Source organism: Parasteatoda tepidariorum, chromosome 12 (assembly GCF_982258835.1).
Source record: "Parasteatoda tepidariorum strain Cologne lab strain chromosome 12, Ptep-v5.0, whole genome shotgun sequence".
NCBI classification, from domain to species: domain Eukaryota; kingdom Metazoa; phylum Arthropoda; class Arachnida; order Araneae; family Theridiidae; genus Parasteatoda; species Parasteatoda tepidariorum.
The window spans coordinates 6,626,221-6,644,063 of NC_141766.1; the positions used below are offsets into that span (position 1 = coordinate 6,626,221).

General features: G+C 32.0%; 2 long non-coding RNA genes across 2 annotated transcripts; one reads left to right on the forward strand and one right to left on the reverse strand.

Annotated features, from left to right (window-relative positions):
* Window positions 1–4,593: 4,593 nt before the first annotated feature.
* On the reverse strand, window positions 4,594–7,194 carry LOC147800928 (uncharacterized). The gene is made up of 2 exons (XR_015430987.1): window positions 6,609–7,194; window positions 4,594–4,734 (listed from the first exon to the last, which is right to left on the reverse strand). It is a non-coding gene; the product is annotated as an uncharacterized LOC147800928 (long non-coding RNA).
* On the forward strand, window positions 4,626–5,673 carry LOC147800929 (uncharacterized). Its single transcript, XR_015430986.1, has 2 exons — window positions 4,626–4,764; window positions 5,550–5,673. It is a non-coding gene; the product is annotated as an uncharacterized LOC147800929 (long non-coding RNA).
* Window positions 7,195–17,843: the final 10,649 nt, after the last annotated feature.

Here is a 17,843-nt window from a genome sequence, read left to right on the forward strand (position 1 = left end):
AAGTTAACATTTAAATTTAACATCACAGTTTATTATAAAAAATAATAAATAAAGCAAAGATTAAGTTAGTTAAAAAAAAGGTTACATGATTCTAGGATAAAAATAAAGTTATGGATAGGTGATCGTGTAAAGCTAAGGGAGCTGGCGCTAGTGGTAAAATTGCTCTTTCAAGACTTCCGGGTTACTGCTTCCGATATATTTTTACGCCGCAGATTGAAAAAACGCGCCGTCATATTATCGCATCATATCTTTTGCAGTATTTCACATGTACCGAGTTCTTTCTTTCAGCCTTTAAACTTCAGCATTATCATATTAATATTATAATCATTAGAATATTTTCTAATTAGGCTGTCTTAAAAAGATATTTTTGGCGACATTTTATTCAAATGGAGCCAAATAAGGGAAAAAAATACAAAACATGGCAAACCTTAAGAATTATTCACAATGAGATATTAACTTTCCAAAATTTTTTTTGGCCTTACGACCTCTGAGAATCAATGTATTTCTGAAAGCTCTTATGAATTGGTGATCGCAACACTCGAATACGCCTTCTGGGGAGAGACCGGTTTCATGCCTTTAGCCCTTCTCCCTTCCCTCTCCTCCTCTTTTCAGTTGTATAGGAATGTACTACGATATTTTCCCTTTTCTTAATATTTTTCCTTTTTATTCAATAAAAATATTCTTTAAAATTCCCGTGATACTTTTCTTTAGAACTATGTTTAATGCAGTTTTCTGTTCCATATAGTTTTCCAACTTAAAAGATTTTAATCTATATCAAAATCAAGAGAGAAACTAACGTACTTCCTTCCTCTATGACTTTCCACACGCTAATGGGGAAAGCATGGGAAGTGTTGCCATAGGTAGAGAGTTCTGCTCGACGCCACCTGCAGCCCATTTCGATCGCCAATGGTACAATTATGTTTAGATTTGAACCCAAATTACAATAACAAAACTGCATAGAATATTAGGCTTGTTCACACATCGCCTCGTAGTCATAACATAAGCGGAGGGATACACTGGAAATTTTCTAAATTTCTTCCGGTTTAAGGACGCTTGTTATTGTTTAAATTAGACCACCCATCCATTAAAGATTGTCGAATAGAGTAGATTGTTGTTGTTGTGGTCACCCACCACAACACCAAGTGGTCACCCACCCGCACACTGACCGCAGCCAGTGATGCTTGACTTCGGTGATCTGCTGGGAACCGTGTCTTAACGATCAGTCCACTGCGGGACCGGTTACCTTTGAAATTAGGGCATTAGGATTTGATAACTTTAGCTATTACCCTTATGAAAATTTAAGGTATATTTAAGGTTGATTTGAGGTATTTTTGAGGTATTAAGGTTGTTTTGAGGTATATTTGAGGTATATTTAAGGTTGCAGAGAAAACAGAAATAAAAATTATACCTCGTAAAGGTTGTAATTAAGGTGTACGAGGTTGATTTATATATACTTCAGCTTGTTTTGAGGTTGTTTAAAATTCACTTCAAATCATCCAGACTGATAAGGTGATTTTTAAGGTATACCAGGTTTATTTTCTTACATTTGTAACAAAAGAGGTATTTTTGAGGTGTAAAATTTTTTACCTTATTTCAACTAAAAAGAGTGAGATATTTATTGAGGTATATGAAGTCATTTTATTTATACCTAAGCTTATTTTGTGGTTGTTTTAAATTCACTTCAAATCAACCAGACTGATAAGGTGATTTTTAAGGTATATCAAGTTGATTTTCTGATACTTGTAATAAAAGAGGTATTTTTGAGGTATAAAAAAATTGACCTTATTTCAACTAACGAGAGTGAGATATTTATTGAGGTATATGAAGTCCTTTTATTTATACCTAAGCTTATTTTGAGGTTGTTTAAAATTCACTTCATATCAACCAGAATCATGAGGCAGTTTTTAAGGTTCACCAGGTTGTTTTTTTTACACTTGTAACAAAAGAGGTATTTACGAGGTATAAAAAATATAATTTTCTTCAACTAAAGAGAGTGAGGTCTTTATTGAGATGTATGAAGTCATTTTATTTATACCTAAGGTTGTTTTAAGGTTGTTTAAAGTACACTTCATATCAACTAGCTCACTTCCCAGAGTTCCGTGCTAGCCGGCAAATGGCGTGTGTGTTTACAATCGAAAGTTTCTTTAAAATTCGGTAAGTGTGCTTGACATTTATTAATTTAGCTTTGTCACTTTTAATCAAATATGCCTCAGCTTTCAAACTTAAATTTCATTATTTTTGTTTTAAAGACGCGTCCTGATCTTACATTATTTAAGTCGGAGGATATTCTTTGAGGCTATTGTTGTAGGCTTAGCAATAAGACAGATCAATCTAAATATTTCTCGTCGCTGTTTAGGGTAACGTTACTGGTGAATCGTTACAGCAGGTTACGCACAGTATATTTTATTGTTTGTAATTTATTCAAATATAACTATTCTTTTTGTTTTGCTTAAATGTATATGTTTTAACGTAGCAGTATGCAAGCTGATTGAGTATAAGGTTCATAATTTCTCTTATAAATAAATCACTGAAAATTGAAAGTTAACAGTTTCTATATATTGCAGGTAATAAAACAAATAAACAATACTATTGTAAGGAACGAAATGCATATTTGTTGCCTTCAACAAAAATCTAACATACATATTTAACTAATAAAATAAACATATACAATAAAAATTGCAATCAGGGTAAATACATCACACAAAAATTTTAATATTTCTTCAAAAGTTGCATTTTCATAAAAATATATATTTACAAACATGAAGAAAAAAAACAATCCTGTTTTTCGAAGTAAATATTCATTTTTTTAAATTAATGTTTACTATTAACAGGTGATTCTAAGGTAGGAAACAAGTTTACCATATCAAATCAACAAATTTCATTAAAAAATATATGAGAATTCCTAATAAAATCTGAATTTTTTTTTTTAATAAAAATATATGTAATATGAGATAAGATTCAAGCTAATTTTAGTGAACTAATTTTTTAACCCCCCTCACAAATTAATAAAGCAAACTTCATAAATTTTCATAATCTGAAAAATATTTTGTTTTTAAACTCCAGAAATGATGAGAAATTGGAAATTCTAACATTATCGCAGAGAAAGAAAAGAATTTTTTTTATTTTTAAATGTGCAGAGTAAATAAAAATATAACGCTAATAAATAAAGAATTTTGAAAATTAAATTCTAATAACATTAAATTATGTAAGGATCACAGAAAACTATAATATCAATGAAAAAAAATCAGAACCGAATAATTTCGGTAATAATAAGTGATTGATATTAGCAGCGATTACATTATATATAAGCGGGGATTACTGAACTTACATATACATTGCCTCTAGAGAGAAAAAAGTTATTCTAATTCTAGATTGTTCACCACATTAGCAAAATAAATTTTTCCAGTGTCATCGCACTGGATGGAAATACAAACAGAAGATATATTTGTCACAGGAATTAAGTTAAAGTTGCCAGAATTAGTTACTTGTGTAATATGGCTTAGTTCAACATTAAAATTAAGATTAAGAGAACGCATCTTTTCACCAGAAATCATTTCTTCAATAACACCATAATAATTCCAGCAACAGCATATTGAATTCTGACAAGTACAAGTTACTAAAATTTTTACGAAGAAATTAATGCAGCCTAGTTTAAGTTTACTTGCCCTTTTATACATAAGCTTGGTTTAGTTGAGTATCTTAAAAGTATTTGTATGTGTATCACCTATTAAATAATATCTGAAGTTAGTTAGCAAAAAGGCAACTATAGGTAAAGGAAAACTGGCATCCACTTAAAAAATTCTCATGCAAAATTCAAACTTTTTGTCCGTTTAGTCCACTAAGGCAACGCCCCGCTCTTCCGTGCCACAGGTCCTGGGTTCGATCCTTGGGCCGGGCAAGGTTGACTCAGCCTTTCATCCCTTCAGTGGGTCGATAAATGAGTACCAAGCATGCTTGGGAACTAAACACTGGGGGTTCCGCGTTCGGCTGACCACCTAACCGGAACATCTGCTCCTGCATCCCAGAGCCCAAGGTCAAGAAAACTGAAATGGGCACAGTAGACCTTGGCCCTCTATGGGCTGTCGCGCCACTGTGTTTAGTTTTATTTTAGTTTTTAGTCCGCTAAGGCAAAATCTTGAATATTATTCTAGATCAACATGATGCAGTTTAATATTTTGGAATGATTTTCAATTTATTTTTAATAAGACTCGTGAAGACTCGTAAAGAGACTAAAAGAACATGAAAACTTTTCGTATAAATAGTGTGCTCTAATAAAATAGTTTTTATCTTTAATCCACAAAGAATATTGTATAAAACAAATTTACTGAGACAGCTATTCCAAAAAAATAATTTTATTATTTCAATTAAATATTAAAATCATTTTGGTGAACCTATACTTAATCTGCTTATATTGTAGTTAAAAAAGTTTAAAAGTATTATTGACTCTGGATTTTTGTTGTCAACATTAGTAACTTATCAAAGTTATATAAATATATATTTCAATTTCCTTCAATTTCTTAAAAAAAAATCTCATCTGAAAATTTCCAAATGAAACTTGCTATGCAACTTTTATATAACTTGATTTTACTCAACTTGAACATGCAACTTTTACAGAGCTGCTCCGTAAATGGCATCCAGAATTTCAAGGTTTGAATAAGGCTGTCAATAATACGTGCTCTGCAGCTAGGAGGAAGTGGAGACTAGTAACTGGAGAGCCTTCCCCTGGGAGTAACTCTAAATATACACCAAAAAGAAAAAATACAAGTAAATTATTCTCCTTTGATTCAATGAAATCTTTTCAACTAAAAATTTACTGATAAAGTTTGCATGATCTTTGATTTTTGAAAACATTATTTTATAGCATTATCTTAAATTATTCCCTCAGGCAAGTAAACATATAAACTTAATGTTGCTTTTATTTCGATGGGGCATGAAAAACACAAAACATTGATGTTCTACATTCTTTTATTAAAAGATGATTGATTCTTGATCACATTAAATAAAAGGTTGAAAATGACCTTTTGTTTTTAAAAACCTTACGTGATAGACAATTATTTTCGGAATCAGCAGCATTGAGAATTGGTTTTAGTACAATTTCTTTTGCGAAATTGGACTAAAAATTTAAACAAGCAGGCCAGTGTAATTGAATTTATTCAAAATTTGCTGAGAAAAAAATTTAAATATCAGCATAACAATCCATAATTAAAAATGGTCGGTTGAATTATTGGAAAATTAAGAATTTCAATAAGCGTGTTATTTCTACAGCAGTTTTTATATGCATCTTATAGAAAAATTAGCTTTTTTAAGTGATATGTTTAAACAGTCAAAATAAAGAATTGAAATATACTGGGAGGAGAGTTTTGCAGGTCATTATTATTATTCATCTGCTGTTACTAAAGAAACCATTTATTTATTCAAAATTGAATAGAAATAATAATAAAAGGTGATTTATGCAACGAAATAAGCTTTAAAATATTATTCTAATCTTTTAAAATTTGTCATTATCAATGTAAATATGACTCTCGCTAATTCAAATTTTTTATTTATAGGTTCCAATGCTCCAAATAACGTAAGCACAGCAAACTTGCAGAAGAAGCAGAGTAATTGTCAAGAATTTTGATTTCTTGAACGAAAAATTAATTTTTTTTTGTTAATAAAAGTTTTTATTTGTAAGCTGGCTAAATTATTTAAATTTGCTGTTATTTCGCTTTTACAAAAAATTAGCGCCTTTAACATCTGTTCTATATAAATGAGTTCCCACATTTTTCTGAAACAAATGTATCCTCTTTTCACGATAGTTTAATTGAAATTATTAAAATTACAGAAACATTTGAAATGTTCTTTTAAGGTTTATGAGTCAGCATACTTAACATTATTCAACTCTACATGTTAATTCAAGATTAATAAATTTTATGAACTATTTAATTGCAAATTAGCACAAGGTTCACAAACTATAAATTAAAGGCGTTAAGTGAAAATTCCTATTTTGAATTGTGTGAGGAAGAATACATTCCAATGGGTTGTATTTCAAAATTAAAGGAAGATATATTCTTTGCATTGCATTTTACTTTTCTTCACACAATACATGGAAATCAGTCGAAAATTCTTTCGAAAGAAAGATTCATCCGTATTCCGCCTATGTGTTTAGAAAATAGTTTCTTAGCATCAGGATTAGCAGTGAAAATTAAGACAGACCGTAAAAAGTTAATAAGTAATTACCACCTAATGTGTAACATTAAAAACTCCATCAGAGTGATAAATAACTCTACAAGTGAAAAGATATATATTTTAGGTTAAAAATTAGCAGTCTAAGGAGAAACATTTTAATTATATTTAATTACCAGCATTAGCATAAAAAAATATAACCTGAAGGGAAAAATGGCATATTTTAGTTTGATTAAAAAAATTTCCTTTACAAGCATAAAAACTTATATTTGAGGTGAAAAATAATACACCTTACGTTAGTAAAAAATCACCTTTCCAACTATCAAAAATTACACCTGAGGTAGATTTGAAATAACCTGAAGAGTAAAATGACATGCCTCAGGTTGAAAAATATATACCTCTACAAGCATAAAATTAGATACCTGAGGTTGAAAAATAATTACCTGAGGTCGAACAACATACACCTGAGGTTGATTTATAATAACCTGAAGTGTAAAATGACACACCTTAGGTTGTTGAATAAATACTTCCAAAAGTGTAAAAAAATATATTTCAAGCTGATAAGTAATAACCTAAGGTCGAACAAAATACACCTGAGGTTGATTTGAAATAACCTGAAGTGTAAAATGACACACCATACGTTGAAAAATATATATCTCTACAAGCATAAAATTAGATACCTGAGGTTGAAAAATAATTACCTGAAGTGGAACAAAATACACCTGAGGTTGATTTATAATAACCTGAAGTGTAAAATGACACACTTTAGGTTGTTGAATAAATACTTCCACAAGTGTAAATAAATATACTTCAAGCTGATAAGTAATAACCTAAGGTTGAAAATGAAACACTTTAAAGTAGTAAATATCTACCTCTCCCAAGATGTAAAATTAAACACCTCAAGTTGAAACATATATACCTCTGGAGGTATATATTAAGGTATATTTGAGGTTGGTTTTGAGGTATTCATTTGCACCCTTTTCAACCTCAACGACGTCTTTAAATAACAACCTCCTTTATACCTTTAAAATATACTTTGTTTATACCTCATTTATACCTCGATTTTTTCATAAGGGTAGGCTGTTTAAGTTTTTGGAGGCATCTACTGCCTGTTTCAATAGGCTGGACAGATTCATTTCTTGCTGAGCACATCCACACTGGACGGGAGAAATAAATACGATTGGTTGACTAGCCAGCGGTAGCAAGTTATGAGAAGAGTTCAGTCTTGTGTTGCCAGTTGCAAAAAGCTAGTAAGTTTCTTCCATCGCCATCTGGCGAAAGGAATGATACACAAGGAAAGTTTCTTGTATCGCCATCTGGCGAGAAGCACGGTACACCACAATTTCAAAACTTTTCTACAATTTTCATAAACGAATTTTATAATTGGGTGCAAAAATTTTTCAAATCCCTTTCAAAAAGTTATTGAGACATGTCGAAATACGTAAAAAAAAAAAAAATTAACATTAAGGAGTCTAAACTTTCGACTGCTCTCCTGATCGTCGAAACAAAGTATGCTTATTCAGAGAATGTACGCTTTTATGTTTTCAAATCCTATCATTAGATCAAAAGTTATATAGTGTTTTTTCCCCTTTCTTTTATTCGCACTGTACTAGTACTACTAGGCAGGCCAGTCCCTAACCGATTCGAGAGGGGGGGGGTGTAGAAGTTTATTTTGCCGACTGTCATTTTTAATACGTATATATATATATATATATATATATATATATATATATATATATATATGTATACACTGAGTGGCCAAATTATTATGACCACCCCTTCAGTACACTGTTGGGCCACCTTTTGCCCGTATTACTGCCTAAATTCGTCTGGGCATGGATTCTATCAGATGTTGGTAGGTGGTAGAAGGTATGCCAGACCATGTTCGCTGAACTGCACTTGCCAATTCCTGCAAATTTGATGGTACTGAATCCATCTGTCTGAGCGCCCGTTCAATTTCATCCCACAAATTCTCAATTGGATTGAGATCTGGGGATTGTGCTAGCCAACGCAGCAAGTTAAATTCTCCGTCATGCTCTTCGAACCATCTGAGGACAATGCCAGCTTTATGACAAGGAGCGTTGTCCTGCTGGAAGTATCCATCCCCGTCAGAGTACACCATTGACATAAACGGATGCACTTGATCTGCGATGATACTTAAATACCCTTGGGCATTAAGGCGTTGTGGTACAGGAATTAAAGAACGCATACAATACCAGGAGAACATTCCCCATACCATACTGTCCACCACCAGCTTGAAGTGTCGTGGCAATGCAGTTGGGGTCCATGCTTTCGTGCTGTTTTCTCCATATTCTCATCCTGCCATCTGCGCGATGCATTTGAAATTGTGATTCATCGGACCACATGACCCTCTTCCTGTCATCTACTGTCCAATGTTTGTGCTCCTTTGCAAATTGTAGACGTCTGCGCTTATTTAAAGCAGACAGTAGAGGCTTACGAACAGGTCGTCTGCTGCCATACCCTATACGGCGCAATGTGCGTCGAACAGTCCATTCAGAGACGTTCACAGTTGCTCCTTGATTAAGATCACTTGCAATTTGTCGCACTGTTGCTCTCCTGTTGCGCGGCACAACCCTGGCCGACCATCTCTCTGATCGAGCATTCAGTACCCTGTGACGACCACAAGTCTGACGTTGAGACCCGGTTTTTTAATTGATTGTCCATTCTTTGTACACATTAACAACTGCTGCTCTAGAACACTTCACAAGTGCACCTGTTTTAATGATACTCGTTCCGACACGTCTCACACCCACAATCCTTCCACGTTGAAATTCAGTTAAATCCCTTTTCTTTCCCATATCTGCCCAAGCAACACAGTATAACTGATGACTCACTTGTCCAGCATTCCCGTGTTAGAGTTATCTTACCCTCTAGCGGCAGCGCTGTGACGCAATAACTCATTTGCATAAATCTCTGAGGTGGTCATAATAATTTGGCCACTCAGTGTATATATATATATATATATATATATATATATATACAATTTGTATATGGCTAAAGCTTGATAATCATAGTAGGTAAAACAAATCAAATAAAAGAATTCAAATGCGCCACAAAACTTGAGCTTCCAAAGTTTATTTTGAAATCATTTCGACTAGTTATAAACATAATGCTATTCATCGAAATAATTTTTACAGCACTTAAAAATGCAACCGCCATGGGTGAAAAATGTGGTATTATTGATAACTAAATAGTACCAGCAACTATTCAAAATAATGCAAAGAAAATATTCTTTTTACTTTTCTATAAATTTTAATTATTAAAATGGTAACAAAATATTAAAGAAAAAAAACTATTTTTAAATAAACTGAAACTTATTCAATTAAAATAAGTTTTCAGTAATATTAAGCAATAATTATTTGTGGAAATAATTTTAAAAATAAAGTTGTAAATTTAAATGTTTTTAAACGCAACTTTGAAATACTTTTTATTTTATATTTAAATATTTTTTGAAAAATCACTTGGTAATTAAAATATATCTTTCGTTTCATTTAAACGCTGTTACCATAAGCTAATTACAGCAACTGTTTGAAGATGAGAAAGTCAGTCCTAATCAGCAAATGCAGACTTTTATAAGATATTGATTCAAAACAAAATTCATTCAAATGTAAATTGACCTTTCATTTTTAAAAAATAAGAAAAAAAATGTAGAAAAATATTTGCCATTTAAATTATAAATGAAGAAATTCACGTAAAAATGATAAAAAATTAAGATATTAGTAAAATTACGTTATATTTGAATTTACTTCGTTGTTTTAAAAGCAAAAAATATTCTGCCAACTTATCACGCTTAATATTGCCAACAATATCTTTTTCTGCTTTGAGTAAAAGCAGTGAATTTAGGCGTTCAGTGGCCATTGTTGTTCGAAGATAGTTTTTAATCAATTTCATCTTGCTGAAAATTCTTTCATTTGTCGCAACTGTCATTGGTGCAGTTAACGCTAATAAATTTAACAATAAAAACTTACGAAAGCATTTATGCTAAAATGTATGATTCGGCATTTTTAATACGAACTGTGAATTGAATTTTTACATAATTACAAAATTATTAAGTTTTTTTTTACTAATAATTAACTTAAAGGAAAAACTGTTAACTTTAGTCAAAAAGATAATGTAGAAACATTAAATAATTAAATACATAAGAAATACGTCAAATCTGCTCAAAGGAATACCATCGGCTCCAGCCAAATCTATGCAATTAAGCGGGTTATTCGATCAAAAGGGGAGTGCAATATTCAATCCAAAATTCTGAATTTTTACGAAATTTTACTTTTTAATGGTATTTAATGCATAGTATAGCATTTTGATTAAATAAGCTCAGTTTTAAGATCAATAAACAATTATAATTAAAACTGTATGCGTTAGTATCATAAAATATAAATGTCCTTTAAAATTACATAAAAATAAATCAATATTAGTAAAAACTATAATGTAGGTATTAAAAAATTAATTGATCCCTTCCGAAAAAATCTATAATTGAAGACTGTTTTTTATACCCGTTGAATTTATCAAAATTAGATATTCCCTTTTAGTTTCTACTAAAAATTTCTTGACTTGCGTGTATTCCTTTCAAACACATTCAGAATTTTTTTTACTTATTTATTTTTTTTAATCTTCGAAACTTGAGAAATTTTAATTAATGCTCTATTTAAATTAATGCGCTATTTTAGTTAAGGGTTTTCTGAAATTCATTACTTCTAAGATTCATTGTTTTGCTTTTTTCCGATTAATTTAAATCATTCCTTTTCGCTGTCAACTTGCACCCAACTCAAAGTCATTAACTGGGTTTAGCAATTATTCTATTTAAGAGAAAGACTCTCTGTACACTAGTGTGTTAGGTTTTTGAAACTTTTTCTTATCAAAGTTAATAGTGCATCAACAGGGGATCACAAGACAAATCACTCTATCCCTTTTTTACATTCTAAATGATGTGTGTGAAGTAAGTCAAAGAAGGATAAAAACCCCTTCGTTTACTTCAATGTATAAAACTGGCAGCAAGATTTGATTAATTTTTCAACTTTACCCCAAACACCTACTAATGAATAAGAAATCCCTATTGAAGTGACCACCTATTGTATCTTTATCTGAACTGAAAAAGGGAAATTCCATTTTAGCTGGCGAAACATTTTTCAAAAATAAACAATATTTTTTTCATTTCAGTACCACTTCTTTATGCAATTAGGCGGGGGCAAAAAACAGCAAATAACCGTTTAAACGGGGAAGTTTAATATTAGTTTCTTCTAAAATGATTTGGTTCCATTAAATTTTATTCGTATAAGCGGGTAATTCGATTATGCGATTAAGTGGGGACGACAGTACAAAATAACTAAAAAAAATTATTTATCAGAAAAAAAAAAACTGAATTTTCTATTTTTAAACACGTTACATTTTCAATAAAATTAGCATTAGTACATTTTTCTTCATAAAGGATTGCAGTTTGGATTTATAAAAACAAAGCCTGCGAAGAAATATAGAATTTGAAATTTCAATTAAATAAGATCTATGAAAAATAATTTCAGCTGAAAAATCCGAAAAAGAAAAAAAAAAAAAATACTATTTCCAGCACAAAATAAAAGCTTAGTAAAAAGTAAAAAACGGAAAAAGAATTCCAATCTTCAGAATTCAAATGTGATTTATCTTTTTCTATCCCTAGCTCCTACTAATGAATATAATTAACATAGCATTTTTAATTGCTCTTTTTTCTTTCTTTTAATTATTTTACTGCACAAAAAAGATTAAAAAAATAATTTTATCTGCTTCATGAAAATCAATTTTTACCCGAAATAATTTAATTGGAAAGTAATAACACATTTAATGTAATTTAATTAAACTTAATATTTAAACAATAAAACTGCAAATAATAAATATATATTCATAAAAAAATTATACTTACATTCAAAACTTAGACTGCGGTAGATAGGATGATCGTTGGCATGTGAGCGGATTTTCTATTTTATTCAATAATAATATGAATTTATAAAATACGCTTTGAGTAACTAAGTATCCTTACATGACAGTTAAAGACAGGTCAGTGAAGTAATTGGTACCACAGCTGCCTGTGCTTTGAGCCCCTTCCCTCCCCTTCTTAACCACATGGACAAAGATATTGTCTTTATTCTCAGAAAGAGTAAAGAGAAAACATGAGAAAATATAGCTTAGGGCATTTCTAACTAACCACTTTTAAAAGACCCTCGATTTTTCAAGTTGGCAGAAATATCCGGGGTTTTGTCTGCTGCTTCACAAGATCAAGTCGCAGCACCATCCTTTTTTGCGTCTTTTCATAGTGCCCGTAGCGGCTTGATCAAACAGAATTGCCACTTCTCCGTGAATATTCGCAATTATCGATTTTCACCATATTTTTATTGAAATAATTAATGAATCCAAAATTACAACCTTTAACACTTTGAACTCGGCAACCATTCTCAAATTGTGTGAAATGATCGAAGTGTTGATTCGATTGAGTGTAACTCAATTTAATGTTTCAGAATTCTTAGGATTCTTGAAAAAAAATATTAAAAGCAAAAAACAATATTTTATTTTCAAAACAGAAACTTTTATAAAGGTGAATTGAGGATCACATATATGTTAACTATTTTCCATAGAGAATATCAAATTTTGTTGTCATGATTAATTGTTCTAAAGATATGAATTAGTCCCTGAACACTTTATTTTAGGTTAAAAAATTTTGAACTCAAGTAATAATCCAATCATCATAGAATTTTAAAAGTTATGAACTGAATGGTAGTTAACAAATTAAATGTTTTTCTTTTCTTTTTTGGAGTTAGGAGTCCTTTGGAGTTAGTAAAATTCTTCATAATAGAAAAATAGCGTTTACTAATTGAAAATAAATTATTTAATAATTTGTGTTATTTAAACAGAATTTAACAATTTAAATAAGATATTTTGAATAATAAAGTATCCTATTTAATAGGTACTCTTATTTGTAATTTTTTCCCTATATTTTGAAAGAAAAAAAATAGGTTGCATCACCGGCACGATTATTTCATATAAAATTTATAATTCTTTAAAAAAAATCATTAAAAATTAAGGTCACTACAAAATTTTTTTAAATTTAAGAATGTGTCGTTGAAATAATAATACAAGAGAAATGGTTTTCGAGATTTTGGCATGTAATGTCGGTCATCTTGCTTTGAATTATCATAAATGGTTACTCTTGGAGGAGAAAAAAAAAACTAAATTTAAAAACACATTTCACAACAAGATTTGCCGAGTCGGGTCTGGGATCCCGAAGCGAAATTTAGATAACATTGAAATCCGTTTAAATCTCATCAGCGACGAAATATCCGACAATGAAAGAATTTCGGCAAAGTCGGGATTTTGGCCTGAATTATCAATCATCTTGCTTTGAATTATCTTAAATGGTTACTCTTGGAGGAGAAAAAAAAAAACTAAATTTAAAAACACATTTCGCAACAAGATTTGCCGAGTCGGGTCAGGGATCCCGAAACGAAATTCAAATAACATTGAAAGCCGTTTAAATCTCATCACCGATGAAATATCCGATAAGGAAAGATTTTCTGCAAAGTCGGGATTTTGGCCTGAATTATCGATCATCTTGCTTTGAATTACCATAAATGGTTACTCTTGGAGGAGGGAAAAAAAACTAAATTTAAAAACACATTTCACAACAAGATTTGCCGAGTGGGATTGGCGATCGAAATGGGCTGCAGGTGGCGTAGAGCAGAACTCTTTTCCTATGGCAACACTTCACATGCTTTCCCCATTAGCGTGTGGAAAGTCATAGAGGAAGGAAGTACGTTAGTTTCTCTCTTGATTTTCATATAGATTAAAATCTTTTAACTTGAAAAACTATATGGAACTGAAAACTACATTAAACATAGTTCTAAAGAAAAGTATCGCGGAAATTTTTAAAAATATTTTTATTAAGTAAAAAGGAAAAATATTAAGAAAAGGGAAAATATCGTAGTACATTCCTATATAACTGAAAAGAGGAGGAGAGGGAAGGGAGAAGGGCTAAAGGCATGAAACCGGTCTCTCCCCAGATGGCGTATTCGAGTGTTGCGATCGCGAATCCCGAAACGAAATTTAGATAACATTGAAATCCTATCACCGATGAAATATCCGACAATGAAAGAATTTCGGCAAAGTCGGGATTTTGGCTTGTAAAAGAAAAAAAAAAAAAAAAAATGCCGACTCAACCTGAATTTGCCGACTAGATGATATCGCTGGGGGGGGGGGGGGTGAGACACCCCTCTCACCCCCCGTTGGGGACGGGCCTGCTACTAGGCCATTTGAAGTGTATGGATGGTTGACTGAATATAAACAATAACAAGCTTCCTAAAACCAGGGCCTGATTATCGCCTAGGCCCAATAGGCACGGGTTTAGGGCCCACACTTTCTGGGGGACGTCAAAAACTAGTAAACAGTTCACACTATTACTTTTCAAAAAAAAAAAAAAAATTACTGAAAGAAACAGTTTTTCTAACTTTTTTAGAATGTTTCTCTTGAATAGATTCAATAGATTCTTTTTATTGTTAGGACTTCTCTTCAGAAATTTAATTTCAAAATATTTTGTTAGGGGATCCGGAAAATTTTGTGGGCCTTGGGCCTGAATTAGTCTTGATCGGTCCCTGCCTAAAACAGGAAGATATTTAAAAACTTCCGGTGTATCCTTCCGCTTATGTTATGCTTAGGAGGCGATGTGTGAACAGGCTTAATATTCTAGGAAGTTTAATTATAGTGATTTGTGTTTAATGTACGCGTAATTTTACCATTCCTAAGAGTTTCCTGTAAGTTATAAATTTTAACAGGTCGTGAGCCTGAAACAAATTTAACGAAATTAATATCACGTAATAAATTAAGTGAAAGGGTTAGCCATGCTATGAGTGTTATCCCTTGCTGATGTAGTTCATATACGACGTACTAGAGCTGCACAATGGGCTATTAGCGACGATCTTGGAAACATCCCTGAGGATGATCCGAAGACATACCATCACAATTTTGATCCTCTGCAGAGGGGATGGCACCCCCGCTCAGGGCCGTCTTAATAGCATGCAAGGCCACCGGGCACAAAAATATTTTAGACCCCTATAACATATAATAATGTTTAAAAACGACCTAAAAAAACTTCAGATGTCTAAAATAAATCATTTTTAAGATATGATGCAATAATTTTAACAAACTTAAACATATTTTGATAACCCCAAAACTAAAAAAATGCATTTTTAAACTATGTATAATTTGAAAAAAAATTGAGATGCTACCCAGTTGTAATCCTCAAATAATAAAGTAATTTTCAAAATCATGAAAGTTACTTAAAATAATTAAATTAAATAAACATAAGGGTATAACAAATTAAAATGGTATGAATTATTTTTTCAAACTAAACAGTTATTTAAACATCTTTAAATGCCCAAGTACCTCAAGTTTTCATTGGAACGTTGAAAAATAGATTTCGGGTTGCCTTTTTTAAGTTTTCTTGTTGACAAATTATTCAAATTATTGGTGTTCGCATGATAATCTATCACTATTTGTAGAAAAAATGTGCACTTTATATAATAGAACATATTTATTTTAAAAAATATATAAGGCAACGTTGTTTATTCTTAGCTTTTTTAAACGCAATATATAAAAAGTAAGATTCTCAAGGGCCCCTTGAGTGCCTGGGGCCCCCGGGCACTGCCCAGGTGTGCCCATGTGTAAAGACGGTACTGCCCCCGCTTCGGTAGTTCAACGACCTGCACGCGAAGGGGAGAACTTTACGGTAGAACAGTTCAACGAGGAACAATACCACACACTGACGGCAGCCAGTGATGCTTGACTTCGGTGTTCTGCTGGGAATCGTTCACGATCAGTCCACTGCCGGACTATCCCCTATTTTGGCTATATTTGTGTAAAATAGCGCAGTTTAATGTCTGGACTTTACAGGCAGCAACTCCTACATGGTCTCTTTTAGCTTTCCGACAAAGTTTACGGGATCTGCTGTACCAGTAGACGGACATAAAAATTCTCCAGGCAGTCGTATCGGAGTTCCATAAACCATTTCCGTTGTCGTTGCTTGCCCGTGAAAACTTGAAACGTACCAGCATTTCTCCGTAATCCGTCAACTAGTAGAATTTCTCAAATGCAGTTTGCAGAAACAGAAATATACGCATTTGTTCACAGGTCACTAATTGTATAAGTTTCGGTGATGGGAATGTAAGACGTCAAATGAAACAATATGGCAATGAAACATCCTATTTAATAGTAAAAGATAACAAACCATCAAGAAACTGACAAACTCCAATTAACAAGTTATTCGTTAAAAAAACATTTAAAAGTTATTATTAAAAGAACAAATAAAACTTAAACTTTCGATTGTAAATATCTCATACTGCAGGTGGGCGTCACCGGGTAGAAACAGAATATCGGGTACGAAGTCTCGGTCGCTGCACAACAACCCAAACTGTCATCTCCTTAAGTACTGGACATCAACCTCTTTACTCCCTGCCTTGGCCGCCGGTTGTGCTCCTCCGCCGGTATTCATCCACGCAGGAACTATTCCGGTTCGTCCTCCTACCTTCGGTCTTCGATTCAATCCTCGATCCTTCTACCTCGGCTTTTCATGCTATCTCAGCTGTCGCAACCAACAGCCTCTACAGAGACTATACATAAGTTAATAGAACAAGTAGTTCAAAAGGTGCAACAGTTTTTATGAATAAACAGTACTTCTCTTAACACGACTTATACCTACAATGAAAATTGATATCCAGGAACTATCTGAACACGTAATGCTAAACATGTAACACCGTGCTAAATTATACGTGACCAATCCCAAGACGATCGGACTAATAGTTTAAAAGTTTTAAGCGTTTTACGTACAAAAAGTATAAGTTTATACTTGTACTTATTTACATATCTTATATTGCTATAAAGACAAGTGAGGTATTGTTTCCGATATATTTTTTTGTTAAATCGAATAAGATCAAAACCGAATTAAAAGGGCATATATTTCAAAAGTTGAAATGATTTTTCGATATATACAAATTGAGTGGCACTTATTATGAAAAAAAATCTTGTAACTTCAAAACTATTTATATCAATTCCTATTTTATCTCATTCAATTCTGTAAAAACAATTTCCTCGGGAAATGTACCTTAAATGCTCAGATAGTCCTTAAATAGCAAAGTAAAAGGTGTCAACCATGACAAATATACTTCTTTTTACGCATAAAACGGCTTACAACTTTTAAACTATTCGTCTTATTAACTCGTGTATAGACTCATTCGACCCAGCTTAAAATAACAAAGAAAACAATGCCTCACTTATTTAGTTAGCAATAACAGATGCACAATTACGCACACTTACGAATTTGTACAGGAAACTCTTATAGTTTCTAAACTTTTATACCCATCTATCGTCTCGGAATTAGTACCATTCAATTTAGCGCAAAAAATACATCAGTGAAAATGCCTCAATTGTTTGGTTAAAATGCATATATGAAAAATGGGGCTAAGGGTAATCAAACTCGAGACTTCTGAAAATATAAAAATCATCGACAAATGAATGGCGTATGAAATCTAAGCTGCAATCTGCATGAATTGTAGGCAAGTACTACTTGTCATTTGTTAAACATATTTTATACATAAAATAATATTTTTCTAACACTTTTGGGAAGAGAAATGTTAAATTGTACA